Here is a 16,947-nt window from a genome sequence, read left to right on the forward strand (position 1 = left end):
TTTTCAATAAACATACTCAAAATCATTTGTTTAAGTGCAGCAAATACAAATAACTTTTAGTTTTATGATAATAATCCAAAACTTATATATTAAATGTATTTATTAATTAGAATATAGAAATGCTTTTAGAATGTGATAAAATGTAGCTAGCATCTTACAAAGAATGACGTCATGTATTTTGTATGACATCATATGGCAAAAGCCTTGCTAGTTTCATGATACTTGATTTGTGTACACAAAAATGGAATAAATAATGATTTTCTAACAATTCCTATAGGATTGCCGGATAAAAGAAATAACTGGTTACTGTCTTACGATACCGGCTTAATCCTACTCAAATAGAATGTCGAATTCCCTATAGACATTATATACATAGCAATGAAATATATAAATCTACAGAAACCGTAAAAGTGATATTCGGTGAAAAGTCATATTTTTACAGTGAAACTATAGAAATCATATTTATATTTTTGTGAACAAATTCATGATTCAATTATCTCCCTTGTAAATTATTAGCTCTGATTATTGAGGCCAGTGTTGCTTCTTTGTGTTTAAGTTTGATTACCAATTCATGTATGTAAGCGTATTTCAAAAATAAAAATAAGTTAAACAGTTGTACGTATAAAATATGGATATGAAGTCCTATTGTGATAAAATATCTAAAATTCATTAAATATGAAGCGTTCAATTGGAAGAAATATTATATCATGGCGTTACGTGTTTTGATAGGATAAGCGAAAGATATTAACAAAACGGAAAAGATATCAAAACTTAGGAAAGATGTATATAACAAATATACTATTTCTTGGTGTTTCTGTCAAATATGATTTTTAGGTCATGTAAAAAACCCTATTTTCACCCACAACAAGGATTTTTTTGACTACATGTAATGAATGAATGAATGAATGAATGTTTAACGACACCCCAGCACGAAAAATACATCGGCTATTGGGTGTCAAACTATGGTAATGCAAATAAATAAAGTGATGATCAACATCAATATAAAAATTCAAGGTTTAAACAAAAACAGTGTAAAGAACTGTGCCAAAAATACAAATACAAATATCACAGAATTTTACGGACACCGAATTTTACTCTAAACTTCAATTTGTGCTGTATTGGCCATTCTCAAAGAGAATGTTACACCCCTGCACCACGGTGAGGTTACAGCACGCGCAGGGGTTGACTACATGTTGTCGTTAAAGAAATATTTGTGAAGGTCATCTTCTGAGTTTACAGCCATTACAGAGGATTAATTCATTCATTTCAACTTATTTTTGTGCTTATATCAAATTACGGTTCAAGCATGCTTTCCTGGGCACACATCTCAGCTATCTGGGATGTCTGTCCAGGTCAGTGGGTTAGTTGTTAATGGTTAGTGAGAGAGAAGAGGGTGTAGTGGTCTTACACCTACCCATTGAGTGGTTAAAACTCGGTCTGGGTGGGAGCCAGTACTGGGCTGCGAACCCAGTACCTACCAGCCTTAAGTCTGATGGCTTAACCACAACGTCACTGAGGCCGGTTTAATTTATCTGTACATTGTAGGGGTGGGACATACATGTAAACCATTGGTAAATTTGCTTGCCTGATGTGAGGTCAGTCTAGGATCGATCACTGTTAGGTGGGCTATTTCTAGTCCCAGTCTGTGTACCACGACTGGTATATCAAAGACCGTTGTATGTGCTGTCCTGTCTGTGGAATTGTGCATATATAAAAGATCCTTTGCTACTACTGGAAACATACAGCATTTTTCCTCTTTAAGACTTGTATGTCAAAATTACCAAACGTTTGACATCCAATAACTGATGAGTTATAAATCAATTTGCTCTAGTGGTGTCATTAAACAAAACAGTTTTTTTAAAACTGTATATTGTCTTCCTTAATATAGACTTTATGATGTAAAAAAAACCCCAGTATATCAATCTTTTCTGAATGTATAATTGTGTATACTGTTATATATACTTTCCTAGAAACGTTTATGTTGCTTGGTAACAAGTGAAGAAAAAACCCAGGCTAGGTGCACATCTCTGAAACTACATGGGTCTCTCTTCCTTTTTTTTTTTTTGGTCAAAATTAGGTCTATTATGGTAGAGATGACCTGACTAGGAAGGCTTCTTCAGATTTCTGCCAGTTTTAACTGATTCCCTGTTCAGGACATTTCTCTCACACACACACACTGATGTTTAACTTTGCAGAGGTTGGAGGGCAAGAGGAGTAAAACCCGACTGGTGCAGTAGTGTCAGGTGCTCATCACAGCTCCAGTGAACTGGCTGCAGGAGGCACAGCACACAAAGAACTTGAAGGTAGGTCATGTTATTGAAACTTTCTGGGGATAGTTTCTCAGCTTTTTGTCTTTTTTTGTACACTGTTTTGTACATCACTGGCTAGGCTAACGGCCATCATTCTTGAGAAATGGGATCTACCAGCATCAGACATTTTGCTAGATCCACTGCCTTTTCGAGACTTCACAAACTGCGATTCCCACTACATGACACTAATAATCACTTAGAACTGCATGGGAGTGTTACATGTAATTAATCATCACCATGCCGTTACCTATTTCAAAAATTCTAAAGTATCATGCATGTAGCTACGTTGGTGTCTTTTTCTGTTAGTTCTAAGTGTGTTTGTTTGCTTGTGTGCTGCTTTGTATGTGTGTGGGTGCAGATGGGTGCATGGGTGTTTGTTTGTGTACTTTGTGTGTGTGTGTGTGTGCTTGTGTCTTTGTCTGTGGATGCGGGTAGGCGTTTGGGTATGTGTGTCTGCTTACATACATGGCATACATGGCATACATGTACACCTACTACAAAGTATACATGTTACACAATGCATGTGTGTGTACTGTATTGTGTAGTGTATGCACATGCACATTACCTTAGTGGATGTATACACACATGTACACACATATGTATAATATGTACATACATTTTAATGTGTTAAATGCCTGAAACAGATGATATAATAAATATTAAAATGTGAAAAATAAGAATTTAGTCACATATGATAAACTGGACAGATAAAATATTGAAGCCATCTGGTGATAGTTGATGGTAACTGGCAATTTTTATTTTTTTTGAGCTGCGTAATGTGTGTTTATTATAATATCTGCATGTACATGTCAGTGCAAATCTGTGCTTCACTAGGAGGAATTTGGAGGTGTAGATAAACTCCCTTTTGACAATTTGATTTAAGATTACTAAATTTATATACCTTCAGAAAAAATAATATTACATGTAGGTTAAAAGAAAAAAAGAATGATTTCAATAATTACTGTGATTGCCTTGCTTGATACTAATCATAGGTTTAGAGATCTGAGCATGTGTGTGTGTGTCGGTAATGCCACTATATGAATATTTGATAATTACCCCCATTTGTATGTGTGCGTGTGTGTGTGTGCATGCATGCTTGCGTGTGTACGTGTGTGCTTGCGTGTGTACGTGCATGCGTGTGTACATATATATGTGTGCCTGTGAGTGTCTGTGGATGTGCACACACACATATAATTTACTTGCAAAGTATTCTTCAGTTAGAAAACAAATTTCTTTATTAAGTATTTTGCTATATAGTGTACAGTGTAATACAATACCCATGGCCATAATAATTCTGTGAAGGTTGGGATCCTTAAAACAACATATCTAGCCATGCGTATTTGACAACAGACCAAGAAATATGAGCCTTTAAAACAGTTTTACTGGTCATGGTTATGCATTCCTGTGTTTATGTATGTTTTCTAAGACATGTCATGCTGCAGATAACTGAAATATCATATTTGATCTAAAAACAGATTCATGGAGTGAGTATATATGGCTCAAAGAAATCAATATAGTGTGTCATGCATGACAGCTGGCACTTTTTAATCCATTTTGTTTTCTGTGTTCCATCCAGCTATGCACTTAAGGTGATCTTATGGTGCTAAGATCGCTTCATAAAACGGGGCCCAGGATACTAGGTTATTGGTTATTGGTTATTGATTACTGAGAGAGAAGACAATGTATAGTAGCCTTATAGTTATACGTACATTTTTTTTATCTCCATAACAAGCCATTAAAACTCTCTCTGGGTGGGATCTGGTACTGGAGTGTGAACCCAGTACCCATCAGCCTTAAGTCGGACGGATTAACTACCACACCACAGAGGTCTCTGTTTGTGTCTGTGTGTTTGTGTGTAAATCACCGCAAGACTTGCAACTTGGAGATCCATCTTTCACAGCTGTGGTATATAACTTCCATTGTTCCATTATTAATGGAGCAAACGTCTCGATTTATCCCTGCTCTCGGTGGTGTATTTGTGATTCCCCATGCATGAAATCTCAATCTTATTTCATGGCTCTGCAGAGCAGCAGTGTGCATTATTGAACATTGATTAAATTTATTGACTGATTGTGCTCGATAGGTTTAGAGGTCTAAGCATATGTGTGCCGTTAGTGCCACTATAAATATTTGATAGTTATCCCATTTGACTTTTTTCATCCGAACGGCTTGAGCTCTTTATTGCGTGTTAGGGAATTGCTACAAATCGTATATAGATTACATTTTGTCACTTTTGTTGGCTTTGGGCACATTGTGTTTGCAGCCTTTCCTCAGAGGGGTAAACACAAAAAGGTGAAAATGTTTGTAGTTATTGTGTTGTGTTATTCCTTTGATCTTTGCAGAGCACTTCACTGAGATATGCTGGGTTTTGGGATCATTTGAATTCTCTTAGTGGACAGATCCATTCAGCCCACCCCACATACCCATCATCATCCCACAAACAAAATGTGCACCTTCTAACCCAAGTTTTCTGCCAGAGGGCTGCATGTGTACATAATAAAAACAAAACAAATCATTTAAATGTCCCTACTAGATGGTTATACTTATAGGTTTGAAATCTTTTGAAATTGAACACTTCATTTCATGTACTTTGACAATTTTAAACATCAATTCTCTTACTAAAATCTGTATATGTAGAAAGAATTTTAAAAATTAATTTTTCAAGATTTTAGGGTACTTGTATGTACTGTCATTTCTGTGACAGTGTGAATATGTCAATATGTAAGACCCATTTGTAATTGCTAATAAAACCATAAAGTCGTGTTTTAGCAGTATATATAAATTGTACACCGTATAATGTAGGTTTTGTAAAAAAAAAATTTGGTTGTTTGTCTGAGAGGGATCAAATTTGTAACGTCTGTGCCTTTTTATTTTAACATGCTAAGTACATCTTAATAGATTCACTTACGTGTACAAAAGTATTTTAAAGGAGATTTGACTATAATTGGGTTGTTACTCTTGAATATATTTAGATCTAAAAATTAGGGGATATACAACATGTACATGTAACCGTACTGGGGTTTTAAAAAATTTACATAATGAAATACAGTATATCAGTGTTTATTACCCATATGGGCTTCACACTTCACTCATTCATTTAATGTTTTCATTCATGAGTCAGATAGTTATACAGTTTACAAAGAATTACAGAAATATGTTCACTTATTTGTTTCGTAAATATGAAATAATATATTTTCATAATCAGCAGCTTTATTAGAATAGAAAAGTAATTATTTCCTAATTCAACCACTGTCATATTATTTTGCATTGTGAACATTTTGCTGTGAAAAGAACACCGTTATGCCATGGTGTCACTTTCATTAGGTCATGCACTGCTGTAAGGTTATGTTATATAACCTAATGGCTTGACTTTTTTATTGTAGACAAACAAAGAGATTTTGATATTAAAGACCATGCAGTTAAAAGTGTCAATGAATAATAAAGAGATTAATAACCAACTCGCTATGAGGAGTTACAAATTATCTGTCCCTTGTGAATGAATGTTGTAAAACATTTGCCATTAATTCATTCGGGACAGATAATCCATAATTCCTCATAGCTCATTAATTATTCTATAAATAATCCATGGATATATCACCTACATGTACCTGCACATGTAAATGAAGACAAAATGCATTTAACCAACTCTGCAACTTGCAATGTGCATTCTAAATTTCATACCATCATTACAAAAATACACAAAGTCTTCTTTGTTAAAAGCATGACATATTTTGACTTGTTAAAATATTTCTTAGTTACATGTAGATTAAGGAGTGACATGTTTATAGATTCAAATTGTCAGAACAGTTTTCACAGACTTCCAGTCTGTACAAATTAACACACGTCTAAACGGTTCTTTAAACAAATACATGTGTATCTGCCTTGAGTTTACAAAGGTCAACTCTAACCTACAGTTTATTTATGTTCAATTTCCTTTACACCCTTTCTTGATTACAGGTAAAGATCAGGAAAAATTGTGCCCTCTTTAACCTTTGACCTGCAGAGGTCATAAACTGAATATAGTCATAAAAACTAACATTATCCTTTGCTTTCCTTTGCAGGTTAGTTTGTTTTGTTTAATGACACCACTAGATATATTAAATTAATGATCGGCTATTGGATACATCTCAAACATTTGGTAATTCTGACATATTATAGTCTTAGAGAGGAAACCTGTTACATGTTCCTACTACATTGTAGTAACAAGGAATCTTATATACACATGTATGTATTTTCCCACATGCAGGATAGCACATTCCACAGCCTTTGATATACCAGTCGTGGTGCAGCACTGGTTGCCTTTTTTTTTCCTTTTTTTTTTTTTAATGGATTGCTAACTGTTATCTTAAAACAGTATGATAGGGCAAAACAGATTTTCTCCTCTTTTTTTTTACGGGCCTTGGTGGTGTTCTGGTTAAGCCATCGGACATAAGGTTGGCAGGAACTGAGTGCAGCCCTTTACCGGTTCCTACCCAGAGCAAGTTTTAATGACTCAGTGGGTAGGTGTAAATAAAAAAATCCACTAGCAGACAGATATTATCACTAGCCTGAGATTTTTCCTCAAATCTTACGACCACTTTCATTTGCCATATATAAAACAAACCATTCGTCAGCACAGTTTTACTCAAAATTGTGTCGCCCAACGGGCAAGTGGGTTTTAATATTGATTTGCCTGGTATGTTTTTTTACCGTTTCAGGTGAGCTGGCAAGTGCAATTCCGCAGCCCTGCTACACCGACTTCTCTTTCACATAACCACTAACCAACTGTTCTGAACAGATGGCCTAGATAGCTGTGGTGTGTTCCCAGGACAGCGTGTTTGAACCTTAATTAGAAATAAGCACAAAAATAAGTTGAAATGAATGAAATAATGAATGAATTTCTTGTTTTTACTGTACATAATATTAATACAGGGAATATTTTGTTCAGTATTGCATCGCGATTCCCTATGCGTGTTAAATTTCAGAAATCGCTACGCAATTAAAAAAAATATGTTAAACAGTATAGTTGCTAATCAATTATCAACTGACTAGAAATATCGCTAATCATTTTTTTTTAAACATGATGTTCCCTGTATTATACCTACACTGCTATTGTGAAAACATTTTCTGCCCTTTTCGATCATCATCTGATTGGCATATTAACGCACCAATTTAATAAATACGATTACAAGTCTTTGAGGTCCTCATTAGTGCCGAAAGGACTGATAGCCGCAACTGATGCTGCACAAGGAATCTGTGCTTTAACTGATTGATTGGCAGTGACTGTACCTCAAGCAATTTCCGCTGGTCTTTGTTAGCCCACTGATTTGACATCCCGTCTGACTGGCGATATTGTCAAGTCTATTGATACATCAGTGGTCTGGTCAGGCAGTGTATTGACATTAGAGGCTAATTTGGCCTGCATGCAGGTCAAGTGCATAACAATATTATACATCTGTGGTCACTTGCAAAGTCTTCACGATTGTGTATTGGATGGACAGATAACATAAAGTAACAGACTGCTACTACTGTGGACAATTATAAAATTGTGCTGGGTCAAGATAATGTGTTTAAAAGTCAGTAGTTTTCAAAATTTTGGAAAAGACTCTTTATTACAATAGAGACTAATTTGGCCTGTTATTATGCATGTGAAAAGTACATTGGACATTTCCAAAATACGATATGTGCTAATTTCCACATTTTAGAGTTAGCAGTGCATCAAGATGTACTGATATTAGTACAATTGATCAATATGACAATGAAGTTTACCTCAAAACGCAATCCAGGCTATAATTTGAGGGTTCATAAGCAAAGCAAAACAAACCATATGTGTCGCTATACTTGCCTTGCCCCGGGTGGTGGCAACCCAGGCTATGCCACTGACTGGTTTGTTTGATATACATGTATGCATGCCATGTCATTATTACATATGGTGCAGCAAATCCATGTTTTTCTCAAAAATTATATAAAGGGATATATTGCATTTTTATAAATGAACTCTTCATGTACATCTGGTAACTTGAAGATTAGTTGTGCCTTGTGTGGACAACAAACATGAATTGTTGGATTAAGAACATGTCATATACATTTTTTGTGCTTGGGTGTCATTAAACATTCATTCATTCATTTAAAGAACATATTACTGTTTAAGGAATAATTTGGGGATGAAAAACCTCCAGATTTGTTTACATATAACCCCCCTTTTTAACAGTGACCACACACTGCAAGGTTATTCAGATTTTATTTATACAAGATCATTTTTGTCCCTAGTACTGTAGTTGAACATTTTTGGGTTTTAGAAAAAACCAAATATCTTTCCTTGGATGAATTTGGAAATTAATTTAATAAAATTAATAAACTACAAATCAATGCACATGTACCTGTATGTGTAGGTCATATTTGAAATCCATCTGTCACCAAACAAACTGTAGATGGCATCCATCCAACTCATCCTGTCATCACTCCGTCAGTGTTCTATTTTAATTAATTAAGGCAGTGCACAAACAAGAGAAAATGTATCTGGCTTTGTGAACTTATTGTTTTCTGCTAGATTAGAATTCAAGCATTTAACTCTGATGTATGTACATATAATATACAACTCTTCCTGTCATCACTTCGTCGGTACTCCATTATTATTATAATTAATTAAGGCAGTGCACAAACAAGAGAAAATGTATCTGGCTTTGTGAACTTTGTTTTCTGCTAGATTAGAATTCAAATGTAACATTAACTCTTGACGATGTTAATGTATGCACTTGGATATAATATACATACTAGTATGTGCATGGCCATATATGTATCTGAAAAGAAAGAAATACTTGGAAGACCCATAATAACTTTGTTTATAATGACAATTCCTGCAATTGCCCAAAGCAATCAGCAATGATGTGAAGATTGCTGTGGAGATTACTGTGGCATTTGTTTTTTCCACATCATGTTTTTTGCCATAGATATTTTCTTAATTGCAGGGGTTGTAATGTGTTGTGTTATCTGTGTCCAACATGGTCTACAGTGTTAAAGAAGGCTCCTACATATATACTACCAACTGTATTGTATATTATATGCAAACTATTGCATCCTAGCAGGGTTTCTGCCAGAGGGTAAAATTGGTATGGCGCCATACCCAAATTTTTTGCAGATTTTTTTTTTTTTTTTAAGTTAACTTTTTGACCAAATTAATTACTCTTATCATTACTGTATACATTTTTTTTAACCCTAACCCTGAACTTAACCCATTTTCTTTTTTGACTGTGGTTGCATTCAGTTCCATAGTGCCATACCCAAAAATTTCTTTCTAGCAGAAACACCGCCTAAGATGCAAAAGGTAAAAGTCTGCTTGCCAAATGTCTGCCAGATGAGTTAAAAAAATATATATATATAACCACAACCTCTTTTTCAGAAAGATTTCTTCCGCTCAACTGTTTGGGTTTATTATTATTCAACCACGCCCACACCCCTCTCATTAATAGATTATTTAATGAATAAATCTGTATGTCAGTGAAATATGATATATGTTTTACTTACTTAATGCAGTAAATGTTGTGTAACATACAATAAAACAATAGCTTTAACCCAAAACATATTTTAAAACAAAAGCAAGCTGCAAATTTAGAAGGATTCTGTCTTTCCACAAATCCTAGAATTTGAGTCAGAAGTATAAGATTATGTAATGGAATCCTAAACTACACATGTATCTACATTACGTCATTTTTACATGCCCATCTATAGGTTGTATTATGGTATGACGGCCGGCCATCTGTCCATATGTCAGTACGTCCGTCTGTCAACTTTTTCTTGTCCGGACCATATCTTGTCACTGTGACCTACTTTTTACGGTCTACTGCACATAACAGTAAATCCTTGTCCAGACCATATCTTGCATACAGATGCATACAGGACCATCAAACCACATGTTGGAACAACTTGGTATGGTGGTTGGTCCAAAACAATTTGTTCATCCATCCCATTGCAGATTCACATAATTACAATTGAATCATACCCGTAACCTATTCATAAATATAGATACGGTTTCCCATCAAACTCCTGATGGGCATACCATGTACCTCACTGGTACTCTTGTTATAATTCTGGTGATATCCTTAAAAAATCTCCAAATTGAATAAGAAAAATTGAAATGAAAAATATGTGCTCAAAGGGAGAAATTTATAAGGAAGTCACTGAATAGTCATTTGATGTTGCATGGTTGTTACTTGTATTATCTATATTAATTGTGCTGTAACTGATGGAATAGTAGGAATTCTGGTGGACTAATAAATTGTGGTTAGTACCAGTCCATCTGACGAAATAGATTTTCCATTTGTGCACCCTGGTACATCTGATCAATGGCAAGGGCTTTTGTTTTAAAACATTTCCCATGAAACTTAAAGGCTGTGACCAGAAAAATATGCTTGAATTGTCAATGGATTTAATTAAGTTTCTATCAAATGGTTTATAGAGATTGCATCAAGGGCTCCTACTTAAATGTACTTTCCTACAGACAGAACTGTAGATAGTGCTTGTATACATACAAGTACCACAACCTTTAATACTGATATACCATAGGAATTTGATCAGAAAATCTGTATGTAGCCAAATTCGAGTAACATTTAGCTAAACAGATTTTTTTTTTTTTTTAAATAGCTATACACATATAAACTATATACAGTTTTCAAATTAACTTTTGTTGAATTGGTAATGACTTATATATTTGCTAAATTCTACTTTAAATCACATTTGGCGATTTGGCGAATGACATCTTAAAACCTGTGTCAGTCTTGGAACCCTGACATAAATGAAGAATGACCCATTGGCACTTCAGGCAGCTGCTCTCCTGGAGAGCTACACAAACTCTACATCTCACTCCTGTGTTGAGGCACTGACAAACACTGGCCTCTTGGAGTCCACTCCACAGCAGGTTAATAACAGTACATCAGAAATAATGGTCACAGCTAGACAGTTGGTCCCAGTCTGAGCATCCAGACTGGAAATTGGCAGCTACTATAAAAGTCCATTTCAGAAGAAATCTCTGGGGAATTATTTCTGTCAGTTCTAATTCAGTATGATCAATGTACAGCCATCTCATGATATATTCATTATTAAGATGTATACACATTGATAAGATGCATGCATGTGTCTGTTAATTATGACAGATATTTTAAAGGCATTGTAGACAGCAGACTGCTAAATTAAAGTGCAGTGAAATCCTTCTAAACCGGACACCCATGGGATCAAGTAAAAAGTAAGTCTGGTTTTAAGGGGCAGTGTTTTTGCCAGAAAGAAATTTTGGGGTATGGCGCTATGCAGTTGAATGCAACCAGTCAGCAGGGGATATGGGTGGGCATCCCCTGGAAAGAAAATGTGTTACGGTTAGGGTTAAGAAAATCATATAGATGTAGTAATGATAAGAGTACCTAATTTTGTCAAAACATTTACTTTGAAAAATTTGGGTATATGGCACCATACCCGTTTTACCCTCTGGCAGAAACCCCAAGAGGTATATAGTTTAGAGAGTTTCTGTTCTGTACTGATATTTTGAAAGAAAACATATGAAAAACTGTCCAGTTTTGAGGAGATTGATTTATGTTTCTAGAGGGTCTGGCTTTGAGAGCTTTCATTCATTATGCATGCAATTATTTTAATATTCATGCATGCATGCTGTAGTTAGTCTGACCTGTGTCTCTGGTCATACTACTAGAGCTTGTTTACTTATGACCTTGAGTGCAACAGACTGAAAGTTATTGTGGATTAACAATATTATAAGTTTGACCAGGTGCAATGCCAATTATATAACTTGGCATGCTTAAAGTTTCTAACCCTAGTTCTCAAAGTATATGTGCAGGTACTTTTAGTTGTTGTTTTTTTGTGCATGAAATACGTTATGATCGATGCAGCTGCAAAGCTTTACAAACACCAGCATGACCAGAAACATTGTATTTGTATATGTATTTATTTTTTAATCCAAGAAACATTGTATTTGCCAAAATGTATAGTGTGCAGTAAGCTGTAAGTTTGGTAATGTATAATTTAATTGCAAAAAGCTATAATGCTCGACTTTACAGGGATAAAAGTATTCTATTTTATTGAAATATATAGATCTACTTTTATTCACACACAATCATGCTTATGTGTGGGTGCACATGTAAAGAACCTTGTAAATTAATGCTTCAAGTTAATATTCTTCTTCAAAATTGAATAACATTTTATTGCATTCAGTTCTTTGATTCCGTATTAAATGTATGTTGTTAACTAAAAATACCTTTGAACATATCTTTTGTTACTAATTACATTTAAAAAACCCAAAGACAACAAGAAACTGATAAAGTGCTTGAAGGTAAGAAAATACAAGTGTAATGACTATAAATTGCAAGAACACAAAGTAACATGTCCAAGTACCTATATATACATTGTAGATCCTGATTTGGCTTGAAAGGCAGACCTTTTGTTGATCATCAAATGATCTCAGACCTGTCTATAAGTTAAATGTTGTATATATTGACTACCTCTGATACCATCATCACACATGCAAGATGTTTAAGGACATGAACCTGACATTGAATCATGGCAAGACCTTTCCACAAGTTGTTATTCTGAACCGACCTAAAGGTCTTGAAGACATTAATTTGCTTCTGTTATACTCCCCGCCTGTGAATATCTCCATATGTTCGATGTTGCGTAAAGGTGACAGGCTTCTTTTTCTTGATCCACTGTAAATTGCGGGAGAGATGTTTTAGTCTTTCTCAATCAATATACCCCAATGATTTTATCTTGTGCATTATTTGTTCATCACGAACACTTTTGATCGCACGCACAATGCTTGATCTTGGCATATATTTATCTGAAGAGGATAATTCACTTGATGTGTCTGTTAATGAATAGCTTTTGATGTTCATCACACACAATCTGATCCCAAGCAGTGTCAAGTTAATTAAAGCTTGTTGAACCTGGACCATCATTTGTAAAAAAAAGAGATAGAGAGAGAAAGAATTCTCATTTAATATATTGTAATCGACCATTACTGATGAGAATCCTTGGGACATTTGTTTTTTTATTTCACAGGCAGACAGCCAAGGCAGGTTAAAATAATATACTTTTGTGGATATTATCAGGCACAGTCTGAGTTTAGATGCTGTGTTAATGAAATACAGTCAGACTTAGGTCATCATTTACAGAAAAAAAGTCATTTATCTAAAATCTAGCTGCTAGCTACCAGTGAAGATAGCTAGATCTCGATCTGGAACACCATTTTTTTCATGAGTAGATGGCGGGCTCTTGCATACAGCTTAAAATTTATACGTTTGTAAATAGGAAAGCTGTCTGAATATACACTAAGCAGGTCTCTTCCATTTTGTGTAACCTGTTTGTACATTAAGTTTAGGACATCATTTACATGGTCATATCAGGTTATGCAAAACAGGAAATTGGTTGTAAACCTCAATTTATTTTTGAGTAATCTGTATATGTGTATATGCACTCATTGTTATACATATTAATGGTCATTTATCGGGACATTATGCAGTGTAGCTGTCGTCAAACTGTTACTCATGAAAATCTCTTGGAAATTGAGTCATTCTGAGGAAATACGAAGAGCATATTTTAAGGGAGAAAAAATTGCATTAAAATGTGTCTTACTATTTTTTAAAATGATAAATGGTAAAGTACAAACTCAGAATTGAGATATGCTACCTAAGGACTGAGCCTTTTCGTAGTGATCATGTAATACTAATAGCAGCACACAGACTGCTGTCACGCCCACAATATAATTAAATTATTGGCACACCATGTATCATCATGCTATGTAAGGACTAAAAGGGCACATTTCAATATTTCCTTAGGTGCTGTTTAAAAAAAAAGAAAAATAGTCTTATAAATATACATGTATATGATAATCTGTGTTGGTACATAATACATTACCATGAAAACCAGTTTGTCAATTAAAAGAAAAGAAAAAATATACACACGCACATGCACACACACACACACACACACACAAACGCACGCACAAACGCACGCACACACACACACGCACGCACAAACACACGCACGCACGCACACACACACACATTTTGTCATTGCATGATTAGCTTATGTAGCATTAGCAACCAACAAAATTATCACAGTACTATATATTGCACAATTCAAAGGACATATGCTTTCTGCCTATCGAGTACACATTACTGTTTAATGAAAAACATTGAAGCGATTTGATAGGTGATGTGTGAACACAATAACTACATTGAAGCACTTAAATTATTACACATGTGTTTGTTGTCATTGCAGGGTTTGGCCATATAAAAAGTGTATTTGCTCTTTGAAGTGACATTATTTGTGTAAAGAGTAACATTACAAATACAAGGTGGTGTTAATAAAGAACAGAGAGAGAGAAAAAACAAAACAAAAAAACTTGAATGTTTTTCTCCTTTGAGCCCTGACTGTTTTGGTGCATTGTAATTATCAAGGGGAGGACCTACATGTATGTACATGTGCCACTTTAATTACGATAATAGTTTGGTGGAGAATGATTATGTATTTTGACAGAATCATATGCCGTTGGTTTAGACTAAAGGTCCTGTGCATATTTATAAAAAAATAATTCCTTGAATTTTTACTTACTTTTGAAAAACAATTTTTTTTGTCATAAATCCAATTAATCTTGGGAGACAAGGGATCACAATAATATTTTCTTTGAGTGCTGAATTTATGGTGTAATAGTTTGTTTTATTTAATGACACCACTAGAGCACATTGATTTATTAATCATCAGCTGTTGGATGTCAAACATTTTGGTAATGTTGACACATGTAGTCTTAGAGAGGAAACCTGCTACATTTTTTTCCATTAGTAGCGAGGGATCTTTTTTATACACCATCCCACAGACAGGATAACACATACCATGACCTTTGATGTACCAGTCGTGATGCACTGGCTGGAATGAGAAATAGCCCAATGGGCCCACCGACAGGGATCAACCCCAAACTGACAGCGCACCAGACAAGCTCTTTACCACTGGTCTATAATAGCCTAGATATATGTCCCGACCCTCCGGTGTAATAGTGAAATATACCTGTACCCACACTACGTATAAAATTGTGTTTTTATTTCCCCATCTTGTTTTAACATAATTTATTATTGTTATTATTGTTTTTTAACTTGAGGTGGTGATAAACATGTACATGCAGATCATCTTGTTCACTGAAGGGCCAGGATCTCTCTCTTACTGTTGAGCTTCAGAAGGATTAAAATATATACTACTCAAAAGAATTTAAGGGTCAGACGATATTTTCGACATTATTTTCTGAATGTCAATTATATTAGCTAGACCATAATGTCACGCATGGTATTGTTCCATTTTGATGAAAGTGGGTCTAAGCAACCCATAAATGAATTAAAATCCACTGTCATTGACACTGTTGACTAGTTCTAATGGCGAAAACATGCTTACATTTGCACGCAAATTAGGGCGAAAGCGAAAGGTCTGCTAAGTGCCCATAACTTGCTTTTTCACAAAGCGCTTCATTTGCACGCTTTGCACGTGTATTCCATGTTCCCAATGCTGAATTTCCGTATAATTGGAGCTTGCGTTCGTGTACGATGCACACTCCAAATTCGACAATGGTACGACTTCAACTGACTATCGAAGATCGAGGAAGGGCTATTGCTTGGCTTCAGGATGGCAATACGCAAAGAAATGTTGCTCTGAGACTTGGTGTCAGTCAGAGTGTCGTTGGCCGACTGTGGCAACGGTACCAAGCAACGAATTCTGTTCGAAATCGTCCACGTTCGGGAGGACCCCGAAGCACTACAAATAGAGAGGACCACTACATCACAAATATGGCTCTACGTCAACGCACAACCACTGCACGCCGATTACGTGACAATCTGCGGACTGCGACTGGAACTCAAGTGTCTAATCAAACCATACGCAATCGTCTGAGAGCCAATAATCTACGCTGCCGTCGCCAGGCTGTTCGACCACCACTCCTACCACATCACAGAACAGCCAGACGTCACTGGTGCACGCTTCATCTGCGGTGGCAATGTGTTCAGTGGGGTCGAGTGATGTTCACTGATGAGTCCAGGTTTAGTCTCCAGTTCAACGACGGTCGGGTTCGTGTCTACAGACGTCCTGGGGAGCGCTTCGCTGACGTTAACGTTAGACAACGTCACCGGTTCGGTGGTGGCAGTGTCATGGTGTGGGGCGGCATCTCTATCCACCACAGGACCCCCCCCCCCCCCCCCCCCCTCTATGTGGTGGATGGCAATCTGAATGGAATCCGCTATCTGAATGTGATTATCCGGCCGTTGGTTCTCCCAGGCCTTCAGCAGATTGGCGGCGGGGCAGTTCTGCAGGATGACAATGCCAGACCCCACCGCGCCAGGGTGGTAACAGACTTTCTCAGACAACAAGGTATCGCCAGGATGGATTGGCCAGCATATTCGCCTGACTTGGCCCCAATAGAGAACGCCTGGGACGAATTAGGCAGGAGAGTTCGGGATAACCATGCCCCTCCGGCCAGCCTTCATGATCTGGGTCAACTTCTTATGGCAGAGTGGCAGGCCATTCCCCAAGAGTTCTTCAGACGTCTGATCAACAGCATGAGGCAACGATGTGTCGAGTGTGTTCGCGCCAGGGGTGGATTCACACACTATTAAACGAATGTTCT

The 16,947-nt window shown here is 36.1% G+C and overlaps 1 protein-coding gene across 2 annotated transcripts in view; it reads left to right on the forward strand.

Moving 5' to 3' along the window:
* Positions 1-16,947, forward strand: part of LOC121382247 (fibroblast growth factor receptor-like 1) — a 73,991-nt gene that overhangs the window by 33,575 nt on the left and 23,469 nt on the right. For both annotated transcript variants that reach the window (XM_041511779.1, XM_041511778.1), the window contains exon 2: positions 2,196-2,303. The gene's annotated coding sequence lies outside the window, so the exon portion shown is untranslated. The remainder of the gene's footprint in view (positions 1-2,195; positions 2,304-16,947) is intronic.

This window comes from Gigantopelta aegis, chromosome 9 (assembly GCF_016097555.1).
Source record: "Gigantopelta aegis isolate Gae_Host chromosome 9, Gae_host_genome, whole genome shotgun sequence".
In the NCBI taxonomy this organism is placed as follows: domain Eukaryota; kingdom Metazoa; phylum Mollusca; class Gastropoda; order Neomphalida; family Peltospiridae; genus Gigantopelta; species Gigantopelta aegis.